General features: G+C 42.0%; 1 protein-coding gene across 5 annotated transcripts in view; it reads left to right on the top strand.

Annotated features, from left to right (window-relative positions):
* Positions 1-649: 649 nt before the first annotated feature.
* Positions 650-6,000, top strand: part of LOC111248436 (uncharacterized) — a 62,784-nt gene continuing 57,433 nt past the window's right edge. The window contains exon 1 of one of the 5 annotated variants that reach the window (XM_086983154.1): positions 650-1,682. The gene's annotated coding sequence lies outside the window, so the exon portion shown is untranslated. The remainder of the gene's footprint in view (positions 1,683-6,000) is intronic. The other 4 variants (XM_086983152.1, XM_086983151.1, XM_086983150.1 and 1 more) reach the window with 4 other exon arrangements.

Below are 6,000 nucleotides of genomic sequence, written 5' to 3'. Positions count from 1 at the left end.
CTCTGACTCTGATTATATAATGAGTGTAAAGTGGCTATGTGTCTTTTCTGACTCTTAGAGTAGATAACCAATTAGACCTCTCTGATTATCAAGTGAATATCTTTATTCCTTTCATTTGTCATCGCTTGATTTCCCACCTTCTCATTGTCATCAACATCACTATCGCTCCCATCACTTTATCGCATCAACGGGAAGGTCTCCCTTTACTATTGTTCGTCTTTGCCTTTTATCGTCGTTTTCCCGTCTCTGGCTGCTGCTGCCTCCTGACATCCGAGACCAAAAGAAAGCATCACTGCGGTACTTCACCCCTGTGGCCTCTATGCCAATACTGCTTTCGCTGTTTCTCTGGCTCGCGGCCTGTTGTTCTCCTATTCACTTCATCGTAACCCTGCGATCGTTTTTCCTCCCCCCGGGTCCGGTATCCCAACCTGCAGACTTCGATCATCGTCGGGCAATCCTACGAAACTTGCTCAATTTCATCTTTCTTCTCACAGCGCCCTCGTTGTTCCTTCTCAAGTCGAGGTCGCACTGAAGCCTGGTTGTACTGAGGTAATTCCACAGCCAATGAGTTTCTGCGATATGCGATCGCAACAACAGCAGACTGAACGAAGAAGACCCACCACTACCAACGGGGGCCCATAGTCAAGGCTGTCTTCCGAACCGTCTCGTTTCACACGCATACAATACCTAGAAGCCCCCGCCCCACCTGTTATATATCCCCCGGCGTTGGGCCTGCAGCGCCCTCTGTGTGCCTTGCTGTGTAGCAGTGTCGGGCCGCTGGCAGAGGGCGCCACGAGTGGGGCCCTAACCCTCGACCGAAGGAAGGCAACGGTAGGAAGGACATTTGGAGAGGGACCGTTGGGATCGTGTGCTCGCGACGTTCGAGCAAGAAGTGAGCTAGCATGCGGGTGAGTGAGTGAGTGAGGAGAGGCCGGAGTGGAGAATACTACAAAGCGTTAAGGAACGTTCCCGCTCCTGAGCTGGCATAGGCCGTTTCTACTATTAGTACCACAACTAGCAAGCATTGCCTTACAACGGTTGGTTTAATGGTGAATCGTGGTCAGTTCTGTCAATCCAGTCGGTCTATCGACTTGAAAATGCTTTGCCGCTTAATCGTGTGCGTCGTTGGGTTAAATTACTGTCTAATACAACTGACATAGTATGCGGTGTAGCTAAGAAGTGGGAGACGTGCTTAGCTTACTCACATTCGTTTCTAACAAAATTGCGTGAGTGACGACGATTACAGCCACGACGACGAGTGTTGGTGTTGATCGAGGCCGGCAGAAATAACGAGGAAAAGAAACACAGGCACCTCATTGGTACTCACAAGCTCATGCTTTGGTGAATTGTATGCCAGCTATGTGGTTTTAATAGGTAAAACACACAAACTGTGGAGTCCTTGCCCATAATCAAAATCTAACGATAACATAGTCTGCGAGTGAAAAAGTGAAATTTACTAAAAATTGTATTGTGTATGACATTTTCTCCGGTTCCGTCGAACATGCTAAAGTGCAGTGTGTCATTGGTTGCATAGTACAGGGTAACAATAGTTGTAATAGTAGTCTTTATTGGAGTAGAGAAGAATTAGGAAAATCCAAAGCCATAGAAGAAATAGGAGCAGCTGTGCTGTTTCTTTCATTCATCGTCGTTGTAGCCTTTCGAAGCACCGTCATCCGCTAAAGGTAACAAGAAACGAAGCTAGGTCTACGAAGTCATTTTACTAAATGCTCATTTAAACGATCGCTGACAGCGCTGCCGTGCGCGGTATATGGGCCTGATGATCGTAGTCTATTCCTTGGTCGGTATCTACCCTTGACCTCACTGTCTGTTGTTTTCTTCCGACTTTGGTTGAACAAAGAGGACGCGCTTTTGGTTAATTTTTTCTTTACCATACAACGCAAGTACATTCCGCCCGAGGGAGCTCTTCGATCTGGCGACAACAACAGTTCGTGTTCAAGTTTTGAGCGATGAGCGTAAGCAGCTGCCGCTGGTGGCGGTAGGGGTCGTTGTTTAACCAGGCGTAACTGAAGCCGAAAGAGACTGGGGAAACGCTTGGTGTAGTCGGATTTTCCACCAATGGGAAATAGCAACAAAAACGTGCAGCGTATGGTTTCTGCCAATACAGTTAGGGCAGAAGGAATGCGTCTACTGCTAAACGGCGGTAGGCGGAACGGCAAGCTAAGATGGCCATTTGACAGCCTTGCTAACGATACCAGAATTTATTAAGCTAAAAACACACGAGCCCACCAATTTAACCATCAGACCAAAACGACAGAGCAAAATTTTTGGAGTCGTAGGGGCTAAACTATTCCACTTGAGGAGTAACGACCAAATATTATCATCAAAAGCGCTTAAGCTCAGGGAAAACGTAGATAAACTTATACCCCAATATGTCACTTAAATACAACCAAGCAACTATTGCAAAAAAACTACCAAGCTACAACCAGCGCATAGAATAGATATTGCTCAACTGTAGAAGCTCATTACTTAAACATCCTGGACATTGGCTATAAATACTGTTAAGAAACATATATTTCCCGTTGGCATTCTTACCATTGCCCTAGGTAAACTTGCCATTGCGCATGAAGAAAACGTCACCGACTGTATTTACCAGCGCAGAGGTTTTCGTCATCAAACATGCACTCAGACATGCAGAGTTCAGATTCACAAAACAAAGAACAGACGAACGATATTACGCCTTTTGTTTCTTCTGGTGCAGTAACAGCAGATGGAAATTTACACGCGTGCGATGATATTGTTGAGAATTTCTATATAGTATTAGCTATCATCAAGCAATTTACTCTGTAGTTTGAGCAGGAAACAATGTCAAATTATTGCTCATATGGAACAAAAATTGTTGTGAGCCTTGATATTACAGGTTGCATTATGGTGGCTGTGAAAAATCGGTTTAGTTAGCTTGAACGGCAACTGCGTGAATCAGGCTTCTTTCAAAAGGTGTAATCTTATTCATTCGCGTGGATTTTCCAATTATGCCGAGATTAGCACGAATCTTCTGCAGTCGATGTAATAGTGATGCCTACTGTCAGCTCAAATAGTGAATTTGAGCAAATAAATTTCATTTACCTAAAACGTTTTTGTGTGACACGTAAACTTTGCCACTAACACCCTACGTATATCTTCCGATAGTTTTTGTGTTGTCATGGGAGCAAATTGATTTTTAGTATACGCTATACAATGTAATGTAAACATGTCTCTTATTTTTTTGACCATATTTGCCATACGGGTGCCATACCCCGATCGTTGGTACGCTAACCTATACTTTAAACAAGATGCAATATCTGGTCGTGGACAATTATAATGTGTATAAAAATAATAGTACTCATAATAACTATTAGAAAAAGTTCAGATTACGCCAACTACAATGGTTGTTGTTGCTCTTTAAAGCTGCGTGAATGACGGCAATCGCGGTCTTATATAATTTTTCTTTCAACTGATAACCGGATATAAAAAAAAATACGTATCTTAGAGATTCCTTCCTGGAAGACTTTACTGCATCTGTTCGAAGAAAGGTACTGTATACGTAGTTCGTAACTAAAAAAAGAAAGCCTAACAAAATAGGTAAACACAAGACGAGGACACTGAACTTTTACGAAACCATACGAAAGGTATACCTGCAGCATACTAGTAGGAAAGATAAAAACGATTACAGAGCAATGATCTTAGCCGCAAAGTTTTTTGAAGGCAATACGTGCATTACTTCGAATGTAAATTCGTGTGCGATCTTGCCAAGCGCCTTCTGAAGGGGATCCAGTACGATGACCTAATGGTATCGAAGGTAAACGGCGTGTGCTAACATCGAATATACAACGTGAATAGATGAAAACACATTGCAGCTTATGACAACGGTTACGCGCAGGAGACCTGGTAGTTCCTCAAGAGCAAGGAAATTAGGCATACGAAGACGCATGACCGTAAGGCAAACTAAAAGGGCATTATGCATGCTGCTGTAACTAGCATCCCCGCATTGGGCTCCGGCTAAAATGACCCTAGTTTTCAGTCTAGCCGAGACTTCCAGAAGGATAAAACGCACATAATATCAAACTAATATCCCTCGGTGTTTCGAGTTTTACGTCCGGTATCGCCGTTAGGCATTCCATGAGATATCTGGCTCCCAGCACAGAGCGAAGTGCGTCTATGCCCGGGTCTGAACCGGAACTGAAACCATGCCTGTTAACCCTGAGAACAAAAATCACGATCGGAATCTATAGCACCACGTCCGGTAGTCATATGTTTAGCGTTCTACTTAGGATAGGTTTATGTTGCAACATAGGAAAAATCTACAGCGTTCAACAACTTTACAACAACAAGGACAAGATTTGCTGTTTACTGTTCCATAGTAAATGCTCTAGCGTCAAATGAAGGTAACGAACACTGTGATAGTGTATTTATAACCGCCCTATTGAGACCATCCCATGAAATACCAGAAACAAATCTAGGCGTGCTGTTGTTTCTAATTCGTTTTCTTGTAACCCCTATTTCATAGATGTTTGAATCATAAAGTTGCATCATAGCTCTTCATATGTATATAATACACTTCTACATAACCCGGTTAAAGGTTGTAACGAGAACGACTGCGATAAGCGCTAAATTTACATATAACAGATCTTATAGCTGACCTATTGACGTGTCACCAATACGTTGTTTTTGTTTTTGAATTACTTGAACTATGTTTTGATTTTGCATAAATGGCAGGTTAAATGGAATATGGGTTATTAAGTACCTGAATATCCTTGGACCAAAATCAGTAGTAAACCGAAAGCGATCCTTAATTGGTAGACTTGATTTTTTATAAGATTTTAAATGTTATATTCGCGTGAATCAGGCTTGGTCAAAAGAATTGTGTAATTATCTAATTTGATTTTTTGAAACAGACACGTTTTTATCCCAAAAATTCACGATACACACGAGTACACATATTTGAGGCACCGTTTTCTATTCTAAATCGATAACTGATTGGCCCCTCAGATAGACTAAGTAGATTAGTTCTTGCTGATGGAATGGGCTCATCGTTCGAACGGTAATAATTTGCAGAGGTATTCAAATATCTACTTATAAATCGGCCGGTTTTAATCGTCACCGGCTATTTGCATACATGAATCTCATTGAATAATACAAAGATGTAGGCTAATAATAAGCATGTAATGGATTAAGGTCATCGAACATACCTGAGTTCATTACAATGTCCCACCGTAGATATTCTTGTCAATAATATAATATCTGATGGGGCAGCCAGAATAACGCTGTGCCGTAAATACTGACAAACTGCGTACTAATACAATACGTCCTTTAAGCAGATACGTGGGGAAGTTTGTTCGACCCAGGTACCGCCTCATCGAGAAGATCAGCCTTTTGTTTTATTTGGTTCCCCTATGCAGACGTAGGTTTAGGCAACACTGAAGAGATGGTCTCATTAACTCTACAAATGAAATCATAGCTATTAATTACAGAATGATTTCAGCGGAATCATTCCAGTATGATTGTCTAATGTAATCGGGGAAAAACAGAACCAGAATCTAGTTTCATTTCCAGTTGAGAGGAACATTATTAAGAGAGAAAGATGACTTGTTGTTTAAAGTAATATGTAATTCCATAGAAAAAATTGCATGTTCAAAACCAGTGAAGGTTAACGGGTTGGTACAGTCAGCTTTAAACAGCATCATATCTTTATAGATATATAGGCCCGTTTACACGCAGCTATACGATTCAAATTCTCGTATCGACTTAATGTCGTTCCACGATCGGCCTTCAGGGTGAGGCAACCACTTAGACGGCAGTGGCCCCTGTTTATTCCTCAGTGCTTAAGACTCCTGCTCTCAACTGATAAAACCACACAGCCGTTAGTAAACGACCGTTTGATATAATACGTTAAAGAAATAACAAGATGATACCACTAAGGTCTTGCCCCTGTTATTTCCTATGCAAAATCGACTTTTTACCTGAATGCTCATGCTGAGGCTGAACGTTACGCTCGTAACTAGG

The sequence above is a fragment of the Varroa destructor genome, unplaced genomic scaffold (assembly GCF_002443255.2).
Source record: "Varroa destructor unplaced genomic scaffold, Vdes_3.0 BEIS01000003.1, whole genome shotgun sequence".
In the NCBI taxonomy this organism is placed as follows: Eukaryota; Metazoa; Arthropoda; class Arachnida; order Mesostigmata; family Varroidae; genus Varroa; species Varroa destructor.
The sequence above is the reverse complement of the archived record's forward strand: the minus strand, read 5'-3'. Positions and strand labels throughout refer to the sequence as shown.